At 40.7% G+C, this 24,190-nt stretch overlaps 1 long non-coding RNA gene across 1 annotated transcript in view; it reads right to left on the bottom strand.

Moving 5' to 3' along the window:
* Positions 1-17,797, bottom strand: part of LOC146593013 (uncharacterized) — a 34,696-nt gene extending 16,899 nt beyond the window's left edge. Inside the window, exons 1-2 of the long non-coding RNA XR_014896482.1 lie at positions 17,699-17,797; positions 2,251-2,416 (exon numbers count right to left, since the gene is read on the bottom strand). This is a non-coding gene — a long non-coding RNA (uncharacterized LOC146593013). The remainder of the gene's footprint in view (positions 1-2,250; positions 2,417-17,698) is intronic.
* Between the last annotated feature and the right edge of the window lie 6,393 nt (positions 17,798-24,190).

Raw genomic sequence — 24,190 nt, 5'->3', positions numbered from 1 at the left:
CTAGAACAGTATTAGAAGAAAATTTCCAAGTTTCATGAGTGTTCAAGCTCCTTAGTTGCTGAATTTAGACTCTCAGTCACACGGTTTGTGTGACTCAGCCACTTGTTAGTCATCCTCTGCCCATTATATCTCAGGAAAGTTACAGATATCYGTAATTAGAAAGGCAATCCCCCTCCTTCTGTCTCCTTGCTGCCTGCTCTCTAGCTATCATGTCCTCTCACTCCCCTATTTACCAGAGGTCATATTTTAATTCATTCGCACTCCCTTCCAGATTTACTTCCTTGCAATCCTATCCCCTTCATTCCCTTGAAACACTCTCTATATCTTATCCTGTGTACAGAATGCCCCAGATTAGCAGATCATCCCTTGCAGCCCTCTTCAACTCTCCCTTTCCCAAAGCTAGAAGCCTTGCCTTGGTCTTGGTCTCTCTCTCTGATGCAAGCTCTTATCACCAGCTGCCCTCTGGGCTCTCCAAACTATATTCAACCTAGCGCCATTCTCACACAGACTGGGAGCACAAGGCAAGAAAGCTCATTTGTCTCTAATTGAACCTGTCCTAGCCCAATTCCTCTAATYTGTCCAGATTGTTGATCTGTAAAGCTGCCACTTCAGTGCTCCTTTCAAATCTATTCACAATGTTGATGCTCGGCTAATTCTTTTTGTTCTGTGCACACTGGTCCCTCTATGCATCCTTCTACCCACATCACCCTCCTTTGCTGCATCAAACGGCTTTCCTGTTTTTGCCTTCCAGTCTCCCACCCCGCTATCTGCTCTTCTTGTTGATCAGGCAGTCAACTCCCACCATCCCTCTGCCAGTGATAGCTGCATTGATTACCAGCCAGTCTGATTTTCCCTATAGGAAAACATAACAGGTTTAGTAGCTTAACAGATTTTTCTAGTTCTCCATTTGGCAAAAAATAGAGATCTCTGAACTATCAAAGCTAGAAGGACAACTGTCCTTACTCAGCCTGAGTCAGGAAAGCTGCCATTCAGTAGGACCCTCATCCAGCAGATGCTACACTGAACTGTCAGTGTTTGATCTGGAGTAGGCAAAAGGGGGACTTCAGCCTGGAGCACTTAAATCTCAGTTTTACACAACAGGTATTGGGAAGTAGGAAAAGACTGGGATGATCAGGTACGTACATGCCCTTCTCACACTCAGTGTACTCTTGAGTATGAGGATGAGAATGTCACTCACACAAAACCCCGCCCTTGCTAAAACTAATGCATAATCTTCCCCTAGGAAAAAAACATTTCAGTGGAAAAATTTCTGCCYAGTACTCATCTCTGCATCTTCTTCTATGCCATAAACTTCCCTCCCACTAACAGCTTTAATGCTCCTTTCTAAATTCTTCCCARCTTCCCCCTTCTTTGGTGAGGGAAGACATTGGCTTCATTGTTGGCTCACACTCCATCCTCCCCAAAACACACACACTTATATTTTGTCTGAGGATGACTCCTTGTCTCTTTGTGCCTAGGACTAACATGATAGCCCATTGCCCAGCAGCACCCTTACCCCGTAGCAGGGTCAGTAGGCACTGCCACTCTGCCAGAGCAGCAAGGCAGGCTAACCAGCRTGCACATGTGCATTCCTGTGTTTAGTTTTTAACATGAACAAGTTAATTATACTTCTCTGGCTGTATGCAAATTATGACTGAAAGCTGTATCTGCATAGTGTTTTCCTGTTAGGTCAATGGCAGCCAATTTAGGGACACTTGCTACTGTTATTTATCTGGACAGAAGCAAATAACAAGTGGTACAGTATTAGCCCAAAGGGAGGAAAAAGAGAATACCTGAAATGTACTGCCAACAAAGCAAGCATCAGCAGGGATGAGGTGGTACTCTACTGCCTGCTGTATTCACTGACACCACCAAAGGACTTAATTCCCACATGGCATGTAATCAGTAGACTCAGTAGAGCCCGTATGCAAAGCTGTGTAAATGACCACCTTGAAAAAATATTACCCTCCCAGGGGCCTGCACTTTAGGAAATAAAGCCTTTCCTTTAGGGCTGTTGGGACCAAAGGGATGAGTGGTCTATTCAGCTCCACACCAATCAAGTGCAGGTGCTACTACACTAGTTAAAACAGGTACTGATTATTAGTCTATTAACAGTTTTGACAGTGAAGGGCAGTTGTGAAAGGAAMAGTCCTGTTGGTGATGGGATGGAGGGCTCAAATGAGCAAGTTAAAACAACATAAGAAGCTAGTGCTTATGGCACGAGCATGTGAAAAGTGCTTCAGCACCTACCTCCTACTGAAGTCAATGGTGTTGGCTTGGAGGGTTCCTTGAGGGTTTAAGGCCTCAGTGCTAGCCAATGCTTGTCTCTATTCCTGTACATTGTGGCTCCATGTCCTTTGGTATCCAACAACAAGCACCTTCCTTCCTTTGCCAGTAGTGATGGGCAGCCATCTCACTGTTGAAAATCAGATAATTGGATGCTTAATTAACAGAAGCAGTCCGACTCAGTTCTTAAGATTGTCCTAGCAAAAAGCTTGTAGGTTTATTCCGTGGAGTAAAGYCAGGATCTCTCCAGTCTCAAGAGATCAAAGCAGTCATACAAGATTTTGAGGAGACATCTTGCTGGTATTTGCCAAGATGAGGTGAATGACCTGAACACTGAAGTTGTCCTGAACATAAGCACTAGAATCTGAAGAACAGACCCAGCAAGTGGCAAACACCTAGGCATGTATCACCAAGCCTTTGGGCTGTATGGTTATCCAAAGACCCCGCGTATAAGATGAGCTAAATTTGATTTCTGTGTGATTAGATTGGTTGTGAGCAAAGGGCAGGGTAGAAATAGACACTTCTTCTTTTAGCTGATTGCTTGGTCTCTGCTCTCCACTGCACAAGATGATGTCTTACCTGCAGYGGCTTGGAGCATCAGTGCAGACAGGTTGCCTCTGCAGACCCTTTTCTGCCCTGTTGTCCCATGTTCTGTATCTCTGCCTGTGGGAACACAGCTGTTTGCAACACCCTAGCTGTGGGAATGCTGGAAGTGAACAAAAAGCTGCTCTAAAGAAGGATCTTAGGGCTGTTTTTGCATTTTGGGGGATTCGGATGCAGTGTAGRGGAAGGCTGGGCTTCATTTTAAGAGAAGGCTCCAGCCCACACCAGTGCCAAGAGGCTGACTAATGCAATTATTTCCTTGCAAAGCAGTATTTTTCAAAGTGCTGATTCTTATTAAGAAAAAGAAACGGATTTGGAGCTCTTATTTTGATCTGGTGCCCAGGATTATTTGGAAATTCTTTTTCCTGGAACGAGACTTTTTATTCCAAATTTCTCCATGGTGGGGAGAGAGGGTTTCCTGGGCAGAATTAGAATAATGATTACAGCCTGTATACAATCAGCACTAACCACTGTGGAACTCCAAAAATGAATGTTATTGCTCAGTGGCTTCATTGAAAACAGAAGTATTATTTAACCAGAAGGATGGCAACACATGGAAATAGCTCATTATCATATTTTCTCCCTATTTGAAATGTCACATTGAGTATGTATCTTTCACGTCCACTACACTTTAATTAATTTGGACTGTGTTTAAATATATTACACAGCATGCTTTATTATAAAATTCTGAYACATTCACATTGACGAAACAGAGCTTTCTTTCAAATATGCATAAATGGCAGTAGGAGTTACCCTGACTAAATATTGTTTTAAATACAATAAGAATCGCACATCATCTCTGTGTCAGSCTATGTTTTCCTGTGGCACAAAATATATACAGTAAAACTAACATTACATCTAAAGCTTGTTGTTTATTGAAGGGATGATGATGTTAACATTATTATTCCAGGTCTAAATCTTAACCACTTACCTTATTTACATAATTGCAAGACAAATATATATTTTACTCAATTGCTGAATAAGATTGCAGCAGCATGATTGCCTCGGAATTAAAAAGTAGAATTTCTGGGTGCATGCATGAGATGAAAATAGCTTGTTTTAACACAATTGGTGTATCTTATCTTCTGTGCACTTTTCAAGCACACCTATTACTAAGGCTGGCCATCCTATTCCACCTAGGTTTTTTATGAAGTGGTGAATTCATTTCATTTACTGAAATTCCTCTGGAATGCAGTCTCTCCTGAAATTGCTCCTAATTTATGCTGCTATTAGCAAGTATGAGAATAAAAACAGTTTTTAAAATCATGAAAAATAAAAAGATTTTACTCAAAATTCTGAGTGACATTGCCGTGAGTTTCCTCTTCCAAGGACAGCTCCGTGGACCCTCACTTCCTCATTCAGCCTCCTAAGAGGGCAGCAATCAAAGCTTTATTCTCTGAATCATTCTTTCACTTTCACTTTCCTTTCCCCTCCCTTTCCCCTTCCCCTTCCCCTTTCCCTTTCCTTTTCCAGCAAATGGCGTCTTTCCAGAATAACTCCTCAAACAAACACTCTTATGATCAAACAGGAATTTTCACATGGGGCCATGTGGAACAGTACTCCTGAAATACAATAGTTGCTCCTTAGATAAAGGGAGGGCGACAGACTGGTGATCACTATATGGACATTGCCATGAAGGAACAGCATGAATTTGCACTGTGCTGTTAGATACTCTATTTCATCTTCCTTCCTTCCTGAGTATTCTCTCCCCATCCTACATAACCCTATCCTCATGAAAACATTTACACTAAGAAGAAGAAAAATGTTTCCCAGCAATTGAACAACAACAGCAAAAAAGAGTTGCATTTTGACAAAACACATAATGCCTGTCTTTAAAAATCTGGATTGATTTTATACTTAATTCATTCAGTGAATTATAATAAATGAATAAACATAATTTGGAGAAGAATAAAGAATGAATTGGGTTGCTGGAGCCAAAAGCAATAACTGCAACTCACTTTTTCACGCTTCTTCACTCTTTCGGACACAAGCATTACTGTTGCGATCCCTTTTTTTTGTTGTTCTTTATGTGTTTTGTTTTATTTGAGTCTGCATTAAAGGAACACTCAAGTGTAATATAAAAAGATACTATAATCACTATGTCTAATTACAAAGAAGAGTTAAGTGTCTAATATAAAAACATGTAATAAAAAAGAATAATTAACAATCAGATTGGAAGCCAAAAGCACAGCAATCTGATGAGGCACTGCTCAGCTCTCCTATTATAGTGTATGGGGAACCAGAACACTTCACTGTGTGTGGAGATAGGAAGGTCTGCTCTGATAGATGGCTCTCAGTTTAACCAGTTTTTCCTCCATGATTTCTTTCTAATTTCAAGAGCTTATTCGTACTGATTCTTTCTGATTCCATGCCATGGCTAGCATGAAATTTTATCCTTTTAGTTCTCAGTGGGCAGGATCTTGTGTTCTTTACACATTTAGACCTTCCATCAAAATCATCAGGAACACATTAAAACAAGTGGGCCAGTTTATGTCTATTGGCACAAGTCAGTGAAGTATTTAGATGCATGTGGAGCACAAGAGAGTATGCCATTTAAAGAGGTTCCTGAAGGAGGAATAAGTATTTCTTTGCCTGGCCACTACCACCATTCCTAATAGCAGTGGGAAGAGTACATACAGCCTTACATACTACCCACAGTTTCAACGGGTTCAACAAGCAATTTGGGTTTGTGTTGTAGTCCCTTGAAGGTCCCAAAACTACCTTGTATTAAAGGCAGCTCATTACTCTAGTCCATATACAAGTGGATGGAAATGTGCCAAATTCCAGCCTCAGATGCTTTTCGCTCATGWGCTCTCTGTACAGACAGAAGCATGAGTTGCTTGGTTGAATTCAGAAGTAGTAAGAACAAATAGGAAAGGTGAAGCCTTGGGAATAATTTTTGAGAGTTTCTCAACACCATCAACACAGAACAACAACCATACTGATTTAGCAGAAAATATCCTGCAGCAAAGAAAAAGAGAAACTTTTCTTTGGAGCTCATATAAGGACCACAGGCGTGTGTGTAGCAGACTTGGCAGTGTAGCAACAGCTTTTAGGGAAGATGTCAACAAAAGATTCATCATCAAATATATTGACATCTGAAGAGGCAAAACTTCAGGCAGTATTCTGCTTGTTCCCTTTAAGCTGATATTTAAAACACAAGGTACAGAATACCTTAGATAATGAAAGCTTCCCTGTATAGTTGTTAGTTTTATGTGTTGTCTGTGAATTGAAGGTATTTTCAGCACAGGGTAGACATTTACTAAAATCCAGATAATTATGCTGTAATTATGAGACAAGCAAACAAAAACATACTGGACAGCACTGGTTGTTTTTGTTATCTTATTTCAATTCAGCTTTTTGAAATAAATTCTAAATAAGTATATATATATATCTGTGTGTATATGTGTGTGTTTATATATATATATATATATATATATATATATATATATTAGCAGAGGACAAAAGGCAGGAGACAAATAATACTTCTTATAAAAGCTTTCTCTACAGATCAGTTCCCACTAAATCATCTTTCCATTTACAGAACTCATTCAGCGTTCCAGGTTGATTTTGCCAAAGTAGAATCGCTTTAACAACAATAGAATTACAAGTGTTCTGAGCAAGGCAGAAGCTTTTAGAGGAATACAGTATGCTTTTTTTCAAAGGAGAGTCAGTTGCAAWCTAGTGGCTACAAAGATGACATTTTGTCTTTGATGAAATTCTTACACAACTGGAGAATGTGTTGATTTAATAAAGATTTAGAGAAATACCAGTACAGTGTTCAGGATAGGTCCTATCCAGGAGAGCTCTGACCAAGTGGTCATGCAACAGTCTCCTCCAGTATTTCCAAYAGTGTGCTCTTCCTTGCTGTAGTGTTCCCATTCTGCATGTAATGCCCTTGATTATATGATTACTGCAATTAATTGTCCTAAATATAAAACAGTATTGGAAACTGCATTTAACTTAGACAAGTCAGGCTTAATTTGCAAGAGATTTGCTGAAACATAATCTCTGCTGAAATGTTTACAAGCTGCCTGTAAAGGAGAAACTCAAAGCCAAGAGGGATCCCAGTATGAAGCCTGGGGAAAGAACAAGTTTACCTAACTACATATCCCATGCTGTAATTGTAATCCTCTGCCACAGAGGCAGCCATTCAGTTCTATCAAGATTTATAGGACTGATTTCAATTCTATTCACTGCACTTTCCATTCTAAAGAAAAAAAAAAGTGAATTAATCTGCTTTAATGTYGTTGGTATGCAAAACCCAATTGCCTGATCCAAAGCTCAGTGAGGTTTATTACTGAAGATGTTTACTCTCAGGATTTTCTTTCAGTGCTATAATATCTCCTTGCTGCATCTGAGGTCTGAGATGACATGACTCTTCCTGACTCCTGACTGAACAACGCATTGTAGCAAAACTTAATCCAAAGAAGAAGAGATATAGATTTATCACAAGTTCAGGAAACAGGAGTAATCRCACACCACAACTCTTAAAAGCAGAAGTCCTAGCTGCTTCCAGAAATACTTAATTGTTTCTAGAAACATCAGAAAAATACCTCTTCCTGCCTCTTCTTCGCCAAAGCGTACAAGAAGTGTAAAGCATTTCAAAGGCTAACGCATTATTACCTTGACAGGCAGAGGTGCTTTTTGGCTCTGAGTAAGAAAGTGAGCTACTTAATTAAAATCCCTGGAAAGTTTTCATACTCATTTTCAGAGGACTGTAGAGAATTTGTACAAAGAAAGCCTGTGATGACAGGCTCTTGCTGTATGGGGCTGGGTGCTGATCCACTCCGAGAACCTTCCACAAATTCTAGTGTTGGCTGGGATCGTTCTACAAATAGAGACAATACTGCCAGCCACAAGATCTTATCTAATATTACTAAAACTTCTAAACCTACGAAAATATGATTACATTCTCTTACAGAAAGAGCGTACGAGTCTGGATCCCGTGGACAATACTTAAACACAACAGTATGCATGCAGTTTCATAAACATAAAGTTGTCTTGGATTCTGAAAGTTTAGGGATTTTTTTTAACACAAACACAAAAACTAARTGTTCTGAAAATGGTGAAGGCATTATCTTTTAATTGGATTAGTAATCTATTCACAAGTCTGACTGTGTTGTGTTTTCTGTGGTTCCTGGACCAGCAATAAGTAGCGAAACCAGTGATTGATACTATTAGTAGTTTGGCAGGCTCCAGGTATAGGTGGGGTACCTGACTGTACAAAGAATCAAATGCTTACTTGCAGGCTAGAGCTAAATTCAGTGCCTGACTTTTTGAAATTCTTCGGACCTCTTCAGAAAAAAAAAAAAAAGTCATTTTTAAAGGGGTATCAAATATTAACAACATAGTAAAATAAAATGCAAATGTAAACTATAAATAAATGCTATATACAGGAGGAGGACTAAATGGAGAGAACAGAGAATGTATCCAGGTGGCTAGATAGGATCTCTGTAAGGTAACTCTTCATCTTATAGAGGAATCAGACTATTTCTGAGTATAGAAAGAAGGCAAACAATGCCCTTAATGAGAGGGAGTGTATGAAGGTCAAAAATATGTGGGTCTTAGAGATCCACTTGCTGATTCAGTCGAGCATTCTGGGCTTTCTAAAGCTTGAGATGTTGGGAGCCATTAAAGGAGAATGCTGTGGAAACCAATATATGAAGCAACTTCAGATGTTCATTGATGACAGCATCTGAGCAAAAGAGACCCCCATCCAAATAATATATTCAATTTTTACATCATTAGGCTGGTGAAATGAGGAGATGGCTGAAAGCTGAATGCCAGTGATCCCAGTAATTTGTATGTATAGAGATCCATAATTCCAATGAACTCTGGGACATCATAAAGAAAATGTCCGTTAAATTATAACATTCTAGAGATCACAGGCAATCTGAGACTAAACAGTGAGGAAAATGGATGGAGCAAAGAAAGAAGTGGAAATCCAAATGAATAAGGTATCAGAATTTGGTGCCTAAAGGCATCTGATTTCTCAATATGTCAGGGAAGCAATAAGGTTGAGAGCAAATTCTATTGAAACCTAGATTATTGCTTTTGCCACTGAGCTCATGTCCCAGTAGGGCCTTCTGACTGAATCAGTCTCTGATGTGAGGTGTTTTAATTGTGATAGCTGGGACAGCAGGAAATGGAGGGCCTCGTGGGACAGTAATATTTAAGTCATGTCACTGAAGAGAGAGAACATGCAAAACAGCGTAGATCATAGAAAAGGACAAAAAAATGACAAAGTCGTGGGTTACTTGGAGTCAAAGAAGAGGGAAGTTGCCAGTAGAAATAGGGGCAACATGTTTTAGAGGAAAGGAGGGTGAACTCCTGTTTTTTGCTTTTTGCTTTTTCTTTTTAATATATACTTCTCCACTCTGTTAGGTTTGTTGTGACCTGAGCTATTTCAGTTTAAACCAGAGTGACTTTTGGGCTTCAGTTTARTTTTAGTAAATGTGGAGAATAGCGGAGAATAAAGGCTGGCATTCCAGGAAAGCTCAAATCAAAATCCATTTCCCACACAAGTCAAAACGTGCTTCTCTCCTCTCTACTTCTTTAARTGAGAAATGCATTTTCACATTAGAAAGAAATATTTATTAGAAAGGAATATACTTATTCAGAAAAGTAAAATTTTGTAATACAAGGTGAAACAAGTGAATCCTATTTTAGTTTAGGCATCRGTCTTATTGTTTTCCTCTGTATCTCTCATTCTAGGTTCTTCCTGCCAAGAAATCCATTGCAATACATTTAGGACGCTGCAGAGGCTAAGATATGTGCTTGTGACATTCCATCTTAATCAAATATTTAAAAAACATCCTCCTTTCTACTTTAGAATGTTAAAATCTCAGCTGAACTATGAGGAAATTAAATGAACCAAAGCAGAGGAAAAAKCTACAAGGCCTTTCCTAAGAAAAGAAGGAATATTTTTTTTCTCCATGGGCAAATATAGACTCTCCTTATTACCTTCTGGAGGCAAAACTGGCAGGATCCACAAGCAAATTCCTCATAAGTAGAGAATGATGCAGAAAATACKTATGCACAGAATGGCTGAGACTGGTAGAAACCTCTGGAGATCATCTAGTCCARTCCTCCTCACAGCAGGATCACCGACTGCATGTTGCTCCAAACTGCATCCAGTCRAGTTTTGAATATCACCAAGAATGGAGACTTCACAGCCCCCTGGATAACCTGCTGCAGTACTTGACCATCCTCACARCAGAAGTTTCTTATATTTCAGTGGGATTTCCTGTGTTTCAGTTTGTGCTTGTTGCCTTTTCTCCTTTCACTGGCTACTGCTGAGAAGAGTCTGGCTCTGTCTTCCTTACTCCCCCCATCAGGTATTTATACACAYTGGTAAGATCCCCTAGAGCTTTCTCTTCCCCAGGCTTAGCAGTACCAACTCTCTCAACCTCTCCTCRTATCATAGGTGATCCAGTCCCTTAATCATCTTTGTGGCCCTTCACTGGAYCTGCTGCAGTAGCTCTGTGTCTTTCTTGTACTGGGGAGCCCAGCACTGAACCTAGACTCCCAATGTGTCTCAGTAGGGCTCAGCAGAAAGGAAGGATCACCTCCCTCTACCTGCTGGCAATATTCTGTCTAATACAACCCAGAAGGTATTGGCCAGCTTTGCCATGAGGGTACATTGCTGGCTCATGATCGGCTTGGAGTCCACCAGGACCTCCACGTCCTTCTCTACAGATCTGCTTTTCAGCTGRTCAGCCCCCAGCATGTACTGGTGCATGGGGTTATTCCTCCTCAGAGGCAGGGCTCAGCATTTCCTTTATTTGAACTTTTTGTTGGACCATTTTTTCTAGCCTATTGAGGTCACTCTGAATGGCAGCACAACCACCTTGTCTATCAACCACTCCTCTCAGTTTTGTATTGTCTGCAGTCTTGCTGAGGGTACACTCTGTCACATGCATGAGGTCATTAATGAAGATGCTAAACAGTAGTGGCCCCACTGTTGACCTCTGGGCTACAACACTAGTGGCTGGCCTCCAGCTGGACTTTGTGGCACTCRTCAAGTTTGAGCTTGGCAGTTCAGCCAGTTTTCAGTCCACCTCTCTACCCACTTGTCTAGTCCATTCTTCATCAGTTTGCCTATGAAGATGTTATGGGAGACACTGTCAAAAGCACAAGTCAAGATAAACAACATCCACTGCTCTCCCCTCATCCACCAAGCCAGTCATCTCATCACAGAAGGTTATCAGGTTATGCATGACTTCCCTTTTGTAAATTCATGATGACTACTCTCAAACACCTTCTTGTCCTTCATGTGTCTGGAAAAGGTTTCCAGGTTTAGTTGATCTATCGCCTTCCCTGGGATGAAGGTGAGGCTGACCAGCCTGTAGTTCCCCAGCTCCTCCTTCTTACTCTTCTTGAAGATAGGAGTGACATTTGCTTTCTTCCAGTGCTGATGAACCTCTCCCAATCACTATGATCTTTCAAAAAGAGCTGACGTTGGCTGCATTTGTGGGTGCACTCCACCAGGGCCCATTGAATTCTGTATGTTCAGTTTGTTTAACTGTTCCCCAAATTGATCTTCCACCACCGAGGGTAAGTCTTCCTTGCTCTAGAGTTTCCCACTTTTTTTGGTACCTCAGGCCTCAAGGCAAATCTTACTGGCAGAGACTGAACTGAAGAAGGCATTGAGTACCTCAGCCTTTTCTGTTTTCTTCTAGTTGTCTGACAAAGGCCTTATCTACTTCTTCCTGATCAGGAAAGCACCCATCACCACATCATCCACATTGATTTATCTTCTAATCCTCACCAATAAGCTCTCAACTAGCTTATCATCCATCCCTAAGCAGAGCTCCATGTATTCCCACTACTCTCTCACAAAGGGCAACTTCACCTTCCTTGCTGTCTCAGTCTGTCCCTTCCCAAAGAACCTATATCCAGCCATTGTGGTGCTCCAGTCACATGAGCTATCCCACCACATCYGTGTGATCCCAATAGAGCATAGGCCTGCAAGCACATGCAGGCTTCTAATTCCTCCAATTTGTTCCCCATTCTGTGTGTGTTAGTGCACAGGCACTTCAGAGAGGCGCCTGGTTGTGGATTGTGCCGATTTCCAAAACAAAAGGTACAAGAGCTTCCCCCATCATGCCATCCTCTAGGCACTTCCTTATTTATGCCCTTGGAGTGTACTCTGTTCAGCCCTGTTTCTTTTGTTTCAAAAGTCTCTCTTGTCCACTTCACCCTGCACCCTTTGCTTACYACCCTAGACCACCACTTTCTCACTTGACTGTAGATTGTCTTCCTCACCCATCATTGCTAGCTTAAAACTCTCCTCACCAGCTTAGCTAGCCTGCTGGCAAAAATGCTTTTGCCTCACTCAGCCAGGTGGATCCCAACTCAAAAAGGATCTCACTGCAGCCTTTCTTTTCGACCTTTAGTTATCATTCCTTCCCCAAGGGAGGACATAATAAAGAGCTGTTACAGAAAATGAATGAAAGACAACTCAGCCCATTACATTTGCAGAGAAGTCTGCAATAGAAGCAGAGTGACCACATCAACAGTCCACTCAAGTTACATCAGAATATCTCACAGGGCTTATCTAACATTGACCACTCTGTCTTAAATATACCTTTCTCATTAACTATGGCAAAGCCTCAATTCCAAAAACGACGACCATGATAAATTTTAAAAGCCCTTTCATATTTTTAGTGTTGTTTATCAAAACCTCTCAGAAACTGTTAGAAGACCTAAATTTGTACAGCAGCATAAAAGGCGCTAACACAATATAGTATGATACAATGGAGAAAACTTTTTCCACGTTAATATTCCAGCTGATGAAAAGAAAAGCAATAGCTGTCAGAAGAATGACAGAAATCACCACCAATGTACTAAAGAAATCTATTGTATTTTTTTTAAAATCACATTTTTCCAGGGCAGAACTTTATAGCATGCATAAGCAAAGATGCACATTTACAGTGCTCCTTTTCCTCTCTCATTACAGTGCACACTATTCTGCCTGAGAACAAAGATCTCTGTAAGGTAAGAGTCACAACAGGTGGTGAACACTTCAACATTTAAGGGCTTGTTTAGATGGTAAATGGAACCAATCCAATTAAATCAGTTGTAAATTACACCCTTAGTGTTTTAGCCGTAGTTAGTGTGAGACACAGATTTCAGAGCCATTTCAGTATAGCTTAATGTGATTTCTTTTATCAGCTAAAATTTACATCAAAACCAGGGTCTGCACACAGACCTTAATCGAAATATTATGCATTAGAATGCAGTTATTTCCTTTGGTTCTAGTTACCGTGTAGACTAATCCTAAGACTTTATAAACATGTGCATACGCACACAGAACACTCACCGGTTCAGTAGGAAGACAGATTACAAATTACTCAGTGCTGCCAATTAGTGAACAAGCAGGAAAAAAAATCTACAAATAGAAATAAAGCAGAATGCTTCACAAAATGTATGCCATTTCTCTTACTTGCTAAATGTCATAACTGATACCATATAGCAATAGACAACTCTTACAAGAGAACTAGTGAACATTCTCTAATACYGTATTTGGAAAATATGTAAGAATATATAACATATATGAAATAAATTCTCATCATAGCACTTTGTTAAATATTTAGCACAGATTTTCAGGAGATATGTGTTAACTTGAGATACATATCAGCAAATAGTAAATTAATGAGATTTTATGCTAATAATTTGACCTGAGAGCTTGAGAATACTGCAAATAAGTTTCTGCTACCACAACCACAGCCCTCTGTTATGTTTTCCTTTGGCATTTCTGTGATTGTGTTAATCAGTGTAAATGTGCAAGTACAAGCAAATTTTTAACCCTACCTATTCTGCAGCAAGTAGATTTTCAGATAACTTCTTGTGAGGATTCAATAGAAAATTTCAATCCTCTATTCTCATTCAAGCAGGRAAAAAACTGCCATGTGACCAATAACAAATAAGCAGCACGGCCTGAATTTGCAATATTGAACACCTCCACAAACCACAGAATAAATTCAAACACATCACTCAACTGCAAAGACTTCTGAGGAAACTGCAGCCAACTGGGAGGTGTTACTCAAAGAGACATATAGGCAAGATTCAAATAAACGATTGATGCAACTAGATTACTTTCAGTCTCCTGTAAGTAAGCTGGATTATTTTCAATAGAGGATGTACAGCCTGTAGTGTTGCATGGAGGAGCTTTCTGTATTTGGGAATCCTATGCAATGCTCTGCACKGGAGTGTAGCCAATAAACAAATACAACTTTGCCAAGTTAGCATCGCTGGCCTCCTCTTATATTCYAATCCTCAAGATACAAAATACTACAGTCACAGTTAAGATGACTCTAGGTATAGGCCATACATAGGCAACTACGTTCCAGGGGTTAAATATGAATATCCAGATCATTTTTTTTGCCATCCCATAATGATCTTGTATTGCTGGATGCTGGCTCAGCAGCAAAAGACAACATGGAAAGGGAAGTGATTGCTCTCTGCAAATATACTGAGGCAGAAGTATAAGAGAGGGGGAAAGAAGAATGTAAAGACAATGTTGGCAAATGAACAAGCAGGAGTTGGCAAGGAGTATGTTTAGATACTAGAAAAAAGGTCACAAACACTAGAAAAATTTGATTCTGAAGCAGTTTTCCCATGAAAATAAAAATGGGAAAAGCCTTTCCTCATTTTTAACACAAAACTTCATCAGTTGATACTAAGAGTGAGTGATACAATGTAGCTGCTTGTGACAGGAAGGGACAGCCCTGGGAAAGTCCCTCTACTCCTACCTAAACTTGTATATATAGATAAACAGACAGATACAGATACAGGTATATTACRTATAACAAGGTGAGCCTCAAAAGAATAAGATCACAAAGGCAAATTTATTTTTCTCATGCAGAAAAAAACCCAGTGAGTAGCTAACATAAGTAACTGCATTATAACATTGGTCATTGCTTTTAGAAACTTTGGCATGCTGTTGTCATGCAGCTATTATGAAGAAATCACACTGTGAAGCAAGAAGCCTTCCTGCAAACTAGGATGGGAAGCACAGAATCAGCTGCAGTTTTTTCACTGCAGGGGTTTTCTCTAAAGAAAAAACAATCTGATCATCGGTTTTGCACGCACTAAGAAAAATTCAGTTTGCAAACAATGAACATCCTTTGTGTTCAGCGTTGGCAAAGCAATTGATTCTAGTTTGAGATTGGACCTGTGCCACTGCAAAAGCAGTTCGTCTTTTCTGTTCTGAAAAATACTGTAATGAAGAGCTTCAACAGAGGGGATTTTTATCATTAGACTCAGGCTATGATTTCTTTCAATTTCTCTCACTTCACAAAACAAAATRTATGGAGTCCATCATTCCAACATAGTGAGAAATAAAGTAACTCTAAGATACTGCAGAAAATGTTAGGACTTATTATAGGACAAACAAATAACTTCCAATATTCTGTTATCTCCCTACTTAACAGGATTTTCCCTGCTTTCTCCACCAACATCCAGAAACACATTGTGAGGATACAGCTTCCCACTGCATGAATACAAATGTTGATGTAAAAATTTGACTCTCTTAAAAATTTTTTTTTGACACAAAAGTAAAAATTCAATAAATATTTCTTCCAACAAGTCAACAAGTCTCAGGTACATGCTTGGAGGAATAACAGAAAAGAAAAGAAAAGAAAAGAAAAGAAAAGAAAAGAAAAGAAAAGAAAAGAAAAGAAAAGAAAAGAAAAGAAAAGAAAAGAAACCCTATATTATTAGACAAGAAAGAGGGACACATAAATGGAAAACATACTTTTCGTGCAAGAGCCCTTTTGGGTTTAGATGCTCACAATCTCTCTCAGAGGAGTAACTTTTGTACACTCCAGCAAGCTGGATGAGTCCATGTGGAAAAATCTGGACTTTAAATGGCATTGTGACTAGGAATGAGAGACTCACTTAAAAACAGAGACTTGGCTTCTGGTTTCTGAGCCCAAAAGCTTGTATCTTTTTTCCCAGCTGGGTCAGCAGGTCCAATAAAAGATTTTACTTCTCTCTGCAAACCTTGCATCTCTCATATCCCTCAGACCATCATGACTAGAACAACCCCCCTGCATTAAAAAAGACTCACAGCCTTAAAACTTGACAGACGTTTCTTTTTAACACCTTTTTATACAAAAGCAATAACAGCAGGTAGTAAAACCAACACTGCCACACAGCATGGCGTAGGAAGGAAGTGCTATAAACCCTATCACAATTATTTCAGTGAAAGACAAGGCCATCATTAGTGCTGTATTGATCAATCTCCCCCTCCCATCTCCACTGTTTTGAAATTCATTCACATTATTATTGCTGGTGCAGACAGTATTATTATAACAGACCTGCGTTATACAATAAGAGGCTTTGGTATAATTGACATCTGAAGCACCAGGGAGCTTGAATGTTTGCTACTGGTTAGAATGTGGTCTCCAGAGGGAGACTTTCCTTCTCACAAAAGGGGCTATCACATAATCATTGCAGTGTGTAAATCAAATCCTCAGTGACTGCTGTTTTTCCATTACTTGGCTGTGACCTGGAACTAAATCTTCGCAACACTGTACTGCTGATTATCCACCTCTGGAAGCCAAAACAATACACTGCAATGATGAACCCATACCTACAAATGAGGTAAAGCAAATGACCTACCTGGGTTAAAACAACAGGAGTTTGTTTACTTTTTAGCCTTGTTAAAGAGGAAATTGAAAATATAATCCCATTGTTTGGCCCCTAGGTGCTGTGGAAAATTTCTGACTTCCATGCACAGCTGGGCACAGGCCAGACACAGAAAACACAGATAAATTTAAGCCATCCATTCCCCACCACCACCCCGTCCCCTACCCAAATTAAGCTTTTGCCAGAGGTGGTCGTTAAAAGACCCACATGTTRCACATTAAAGGCCATGTCAAAATAAAAGAGAGCAATTTGCACTGGGTTTCTGCTATGAGAGCAAGAAGCACAGTGAGAAAGCCTAGGAACGCCAGGGGCCTCAGTGGGGCAGGAAGGTGAACGCTGGAGCCGGAGGCAGGCAGGTACGCAGGCGGTCCAACTAGATACTGTCCCCCTCTTGGGGTTATGCACTGAACTAAGTGCATGAGCAAAATCAGGCCACAGCCCCCAAATGACACATTAGAGAGACCAATTTTAATTGCTGTCCAGGGACTGCTCTCACTAGTACTAATGGAAATGATTTGTAAGGGAAAATGGAGCCTGTAGCATTGTCCCCTGTATTTGCSATGACGTGGGGACATTCTGTCACATGCCTCCAAATCAGTGTAACAAGTTCATATTTTGTGTAAGCAAACCTAAGGAGGACAGCCAGCCACGCACCTTTTGCATTGCTTTGCAAGCAGAAAGTCCTCCAGACCACTCATTTAAACAGCGATTCCCCTCTCACAGCAGGCTCGCTGGGTTGCTCTCAGCCCCCCACCTTGCCCGTACCAGCTGTGCGAAGCACAGCTGAAGAGCTATACACAGCTTCATTCCGTGTTGCTATCATGGCTTCAGGGAAAYGCTACAAGCTGCCACAAGTCACATCTGCTTATTTTTCAGCCAGGACCTGAAACAGCTCGGCCCAGCACCCAAGCAGAACAGAAGGGAAGAGGGAAGGAGAGGGCAAGGGGAAAGGCTGAGCAAACAACCACGGTTATCTTACTGGCAGCCAAACCTCTGCCCTAGGGAAGGGTAGTTTTCCCAGGACGCTCAAGGGAGTGTGAGCTCCCTTGCCCTCTTACAGCCAGCCCCTCCCAGCCAGGCACACATTCATGAGTTCATGTGGCAGGAAAGATAGCACACTACTGCATCCACTCCTCCTGAAAACACCTACCTCCACCCTTCCTTCAGCTGGGCAGAAATGAAGCAATCCTGCAGCACAGACCGATGTCTCTCTCTCTCATGCCAAACTGCACTAGAAGTCTGGTGCTGTGCTCAGCTAGCCTCCAGAGAGAGAGAAAAAGAGAGGGAAGGAAAGGAATGGATGTTGCATGGATGTATTCAAACAAGGACCTGGGAGTTTTACTCAAAAGCACGGTGATTTTCTGATAACCACCTGCAGCTGAATATTTTAATCATCTTTCAAGAAGAAATCTCAGAATGTGTTCAGCTGAGAGGTGCATTCAAACCTGTCAAATATTTACATTTTAAAACATGAAAATTACAATAACAAGTCATCCAAAGCAGGAGAAACAGAGGCCACCCTAACCACAGTCTAGCACAGCTACCTGCTGCAACCYCCAAGGACATACAGAAGGGGAAGACTTAGGATGGTACGAGAAGAACAAGTCTCAGCCCAAAGCTGGCATGTTGTATGCCTTCACCTAGCAGCTTGCAGCTGCTTGACTTTGATTTACTGGGTTGGGGTGGGAGTGGAGGCGGAAGGAGGAACTAACTTCTTTGTCAGGTATTGAATGTGTATCCTTATAGTCAAATGAAAACCCTGGTACTCTGAAGAGCAAGTTAGGAAAAGGCGAGAGGGGGCTGTTTGCCATCCTGCAGGGGATGGATGTCTCTGATGAAACAGGCAGGGAAGCAAGAGGTGCTGGAAGAGAGGCAAAACCCAAAAGACCTAGGACAAGTTTGCAGCCTGGATGCAAGGAGAGCACACAGATCTAATATTGCCCATGAGCTAGCACTAACCTAATTCACTCTGTGCTTAGGAAGGAGAATAGGGGAGGTGACTAATTAGGAAGAGGTTAAAGACCAAAAGGACTTGCTGCAGAGGCAAGGCGCTGGGCTAGTTTTGCCAACCACAGGCTGATCCCGCTCTGCTCCCTCCAACCACAGTGGAAAATATGGGCATCCACCCAAACTAGGACGTGATCCAGCAGTTCACCCAGACCAAGACAGCAGAGCCAACATTTGCTTTTAATATTTGGGAAAGCCAAGCAAATAAATCTTAACACTTAGTACTAAAACAAAACAAAAGAAGTCATGGCCCTGGATCCTTGGTAGTGTTCTCCTGCAATTATTTCAAAGAAGGGCCCATCTTACCCTCCTGTATTTGTACTTGGCAGAAGGAGGTGAACTTTGCTGCTGCCTGTGATGTTGGCTTAAGAGCTCTGCTTAGGACACCATCATAATTTTGGTCTTTCTTTTTTGCTAATGGTTGCATACCTTTGATTAAAACCTCCATGGTGCATTAAAGGCTAAAACAGATGATGAATGCTATGTAGTACTTTGTGTTAGATCAGAGTTGATTAGAATTTCTGATGATCCAGCAGCTAGAAGAGGAAACTGCATGAGCAGTGAAAATACTCAGCTGCTACTATTGTAGGAGGCAGTGGCTTTTGTTTGACACAAAATACAAAACAGTAACTAAATGGACAATATACTCTCTTGGTCAATGAATGGCTTTAGATCACAAAAGAGCTCTGTAAAGAAAAACTAGTGAATTAATCCAAATATTTGTAAGACCTCTTGCTTATTTTCAAATGGGCAGCTCTCCCCCACTAACATCACAGTTTCAGAGCTGGATGTTAGTTAATTTTTCATCCTTGCAAATATAACAGTGGAGCATTTTAAACAAATAAGCAAATAACAGAGCAGGGAGGTGACAGCTAAAGATGTCTGACCCAAGCGCATATTGTATTAGCATCCAGATACATTTTGTAAGCACTGCCAGCACACCAATTAAGCAAAACACAACTTTCATTGAAAAGGTTTTGTTAAACAGGACAGACAAGTTGCAGAGGAAGAAGCTACCTGATTAAACGTAATAATGGCAGAAAGCTGGCAGGATAAGCAGACCAAACTTGCAGTAGAGGGAGGTTCACTTTCTAAGGTCATCCAAATTTGGTAAGGGAGTGCACAGAATGAGCACATTTAATGGGAACGGAGGGAAAGAGCTGCAGATGACAACTGAGGAGAGATGGAGGGAGAAAAAAAGCACGGTTTTTAAGGTGCTGCCTATAAACTAGTGTGGATCACATGTCGTTTTTGGTGGCCGAATAACTTGAACAAAGAACATCAGCATTTTTAACTGTAGCTTTTAAATAATTCTTCCTCCATAAAGCAATTTTCTTAAAATAATCCTTCTGCCTATCTATTATACAAAAACTCATCGACTTCATTGAGATTCTCTGTAGGCAAATAAAAGCCAACTGATACAGCTATTTTGCCAGACACAAGTTATTAGCTTAGTATTTGTAAAATAGCTGCTAAATATGAACAATGGCCTTTCTAGTCCAATTGAATTTTAGTAACTATCTCGACCTTTCTGATGCAGCAGCACACTGATATTACAATGGTTTCTTTTGCGGTTAATGCCCTACATAGGCATTTTTAAGCTAGGTCACTGCACTCAGATCAATTCAGGGCTAAGATTACAGAGGAAGCTGAAGAGAAATTAAATCCAAGGCATTCCTACTTCCACTGCAGTTTTAGAGCACAGTCAGATAGATGCAGGAACATACCATACTGAAGAAGTATCCATACTTTCAGGTTTACAGGGTCAGCTATTCTAGTATCCAAGTGACAGTTACCTTTAAAAGCATAGCTATATGTATGTAAGCCTGAAATAAGCCACAAAAGCTTATCTTAGAGTTAAGAAGGGAGAGCTGCGCATAAAGTACACTTTGTGAAGCAGCAGCAGGGAGAAGCCTCAGAGGCCATGGAAAATATAACACCTCTAGCTGGTATCATACAAAATAGCACATCTCAACTGTAAGAAAGCTGTAGCTTGTTTTTGCTCCAGGTTTCCCCAGGATATGGGGTCCAGAGATCTGAACTCAGCACACCTTCCTGGACAAACACCCTGYTCACCACGTAAAAAACTACAAACCTTTTCTCAAGCAAGCTCTGCCATGGGAATCCCATATGGAGGGTGCTGATCTCCTTGGGTCTGTGCCTTTCTCCTTGGGTACTTTGCTCATCACTAAACTTAGGCAGCTCCTTGCTTGGATGATTCTCTCAAGTTCCCAATTCTGAGGCAAGAAGCTTCCCTTGTGCATCACATGAAGACCTGGCGTGCCCAAGGCAGGAGGAAGACATTGCAACAACTCCACATCTTAAATCATCATTCAGCATGTTGCAGCATATCTTGTCAGGCTTGGGCCAGCATTACCTGGGAGATCCCCCAGTCAGAGTCAGTCATCACTGTTATCCAGACATGTTTCTCCTAAATAGATAGAGGAAAGATAGAGCTGCATTTCTAGCTTCCAAGGAGACCTCATGTTGTCTCCAAATACATATCCTTTTTCCAGTTTCTGCTAGCCTCAACTCTATTGCAGCAGATTACTTATGTAAGGTGCATAAATGGAAAGGAAAGTCTTAAAAGAAGGGAAAAAATCAAAAAGAACTGTAAACTACATCACAGACACCACTGACAGCTTCAAGCAAACAAATACGACAAGTCAAAGAAGTAACTAAATAATCTCATCTGCTATGGAGATAATGGGTTTTGAGTTCCAAAAACTGTATCAAATTCTGCACATATTTGCACTGTCTTGTGATCAAGTGTTCCTTCCCCTTAATGTTTGAAAGGGAACATACTCCAAAGGCACACTAGCTAGATTACATGGACACATTGTAAGTTTCACAATCTTGAGAGCATCCTACTTTGATCTCAGAAGTTGATTGTTGGAGCCCCCACAGAGCAAAAAGATAGCACAGGAGGGTCTTTTAACTGATACACACATAAGGAAAAACTTATGAGATTTCTGTGAAATTGCTTTGGTTTAGAATTTTTCTCAAGTGTTTCATTTCAACTAAAAATAGAAAATAGAATCTCATGACAAAGATGTAGTTGACATAGTGTGCAATTTATCATCTGTGAGCACATTTCAGAGTACTTGTCTCAAAGCTGACATGCTGTGTGGACTGTGCAATATGACTATTTTAATATATTCCATGACAAATGCAAGGCAAAAGTAGCTGGGATGCAAACAATCCACAAAGAAAATTCTCCACTGACTCTCCTGATATAGACTTCTTTTTGATAACTAATAACTTTGTGGAGCCAAAACTGTCTCAGCATAATTGGAAAAAAGCGTTGCTTCTCTGGCTCACTTTCTACCGTGCTTTTGCCATGACTTGTAAAGACTTATTCCTGGAAGTGCAGTGTTAAATATACTTGACATCTTCCCTACCTATAAAAATACCACAGACATGCAAATGATCATTAACATATATGTAGACAGGCACTGAAGTCAACGAACTAACATAAATAAAAATGAAAGCATTTGATTCCAAGATTGTTGCTCCCTTTCTCAGGATCTCTCTCCTGGGAACCATTTCTACCAAGAATGAAGCACAATGCTTTGTAGTAGGTCATTTATGCTAAAACATTCATATTCTTCCACATCTTAGACAGCAGTTCCATGGGTGTAAATCTAGGTTTACCCTTCTAATACTGGCACAACTGAAAGCAGAAGCTGATCTCATCTGCCAATATCCAATGTAACATGTCAAGGACTGTCAGTGATTTAAGGCCACAACACCTGGGAGGTGAGGTGCCCACCTCAGAGAGCAGGTTGCTTGTGTAAGTAGTATCTATTACAGGAAAAGGCTCTAACTTCAACCCACTTTTATTTTGGCTTCAGTGACTATTTGGTACTGAATGCACTTGCATTTCCTCTGAGAATTTTTTTTTTCTTGTATGTGCTCTAAGAGGCTGCCATGTGCTACAAGGGCAAACTCATAGCTTTAACATAGATTAATGGTGAAGCAGTTAAAAGGCTCTTCCCTTGCTCTGAGCAACTTCTCAGCTCTATTTGCACAGGTATAAATCGAGAGTGATGAGCCTGGCTCTGCCAGAAGTCTCCAGATTTACATGGGGATAACTGATAGCAGACCTTGGCCCATTGTTCTTGTTTTGCAACTCTCACCATAAACTTGAGCAACRGCAAACAACAGTTCTTACAAAATAAAGCCTTGACCAATATTTGTCCAGTTTTCATCTGCTTCCCCCTCTAGTATGATTGTGAACAGTTTCCCATGGGAGTTGTCAGTAGATCTTTTGCACAAGCAGCACATACTCCTACAACTGGGAACAGGAACAGCCTTATAGTGGACCGGCCAGCAGAGGGCAATGAAACACACCGACTGTGCCAGAATCTTGCATCCGGAGATTTTTTTTGGCCCTGATTCTGAGAGGACTAAAGGTGCTACCATTAGTTAGCCATAAACACACTTGCACTWGCCATGAGGAGACCCAGATTCCACCTTGTAAGAACAGGTCTGGTCTGTATTCCCATGCAGCATCACAAGACAGGAGTCARACTGTGCCATTTTACCTTCTTACACTGGTCAAACTTTGCAAATTTAACRGCTTTCAGAGATAGAACAGAACAAAAATTTACTGGTAACCTCATGGTTTGAGGCAAGTACTTCCACTGGAGAAACCTGACAGAGGYTGTCAAAAAAAGCTGTGGGCCTGGCTCTCATCTGCTCACCTGCGTCCCCACACAGCTCAGGCAACAGAGAGATATAAGTTCTGTCAGAGTCCTGTCAGGCTGGAAACTGCTTGTCCAGAAAAGTTTGATATCACTGAGGGGAAATTATGATGTTCTTTAGGCACCTGATGTCATTGGGTAGTTTTCACTCTTCTGTGCCTATTAATTGCAAATGCTGCTTTTGAAATCCAGTCAGTAGCTAAAAGCTGGTTGCACTTTTTCAGGGTTAGGAGGTGTTGCACAGAGATATATGTAATATACCTCTGATTTCGAGTCACCTTTAAAGCACTTATAACAGTAAGGAGTGACTGATGGCCATTTATTAATAACAGATCAAAACCAGATCTTGCATTTGTGGGCAACTAGGACCTGTGGCCTAGGAATGAATTTTCTAATGACATCTTTTAATTATCTTCTTTAGATAACAGAAACTATTACCTGAGATTTTAAGTACTAGATATGGGATTTGGGTGACCAAGGTAAAATCTGAGTGGTCTAATCCAGAATCTAGTTACTTCCATTTATAAGATGAGAGCACTCTGAATCAGCTGCCTATTTWGACAGACTGTATCTTCCAAGGGTTTCTCCATATGTTTTAAAGGATGTGCATACTTGTGGCCTTATATAAGAACATATGCGTGTCCTACGCACATATCTATTTCCCATATATAGCTGGCTTACAGCTGTTCAGCTCTGTTGGTCACAGCTCTGGGTTATACTAGTACAAGCTCAGGATAATGCTCACAGCATCCAACTGTTGACAGAGTCCTCTCCCTTTTCCTTGCCTCAAATCTAGGGTCTGATCAGGAAAGGTGTTGAGGTCCATAGGAGCCAAAGTGATTTCACAGCTTCACTGAATCAGGATCTTAATTGCCTTTAAAATATTTCATTACTACCAAGCCAAGGAATAAAGGCAAAAACTGTACATA

The sequence above is a fragment of the Rhea americana genome, unplaced genomic scaffold (genome assembly GCF_003343005.1).
Source record: "Rhea americana isolate MKP2758 unplaced genomic scaffold, rheAme1 scaffold_31, whole genome shotgun sequence".
In the NCBI taxonomy this organism is placed as follows: Eukaryota; Metazoa; Chordata; class Aves; order Rheiformes; family Rheidae; genus Rhea; species Rhea americana.
Note: the sequence above shows the minus strand (reverse complement) of the source record. Positions and strands in the feature narration are given on the sequence as shown.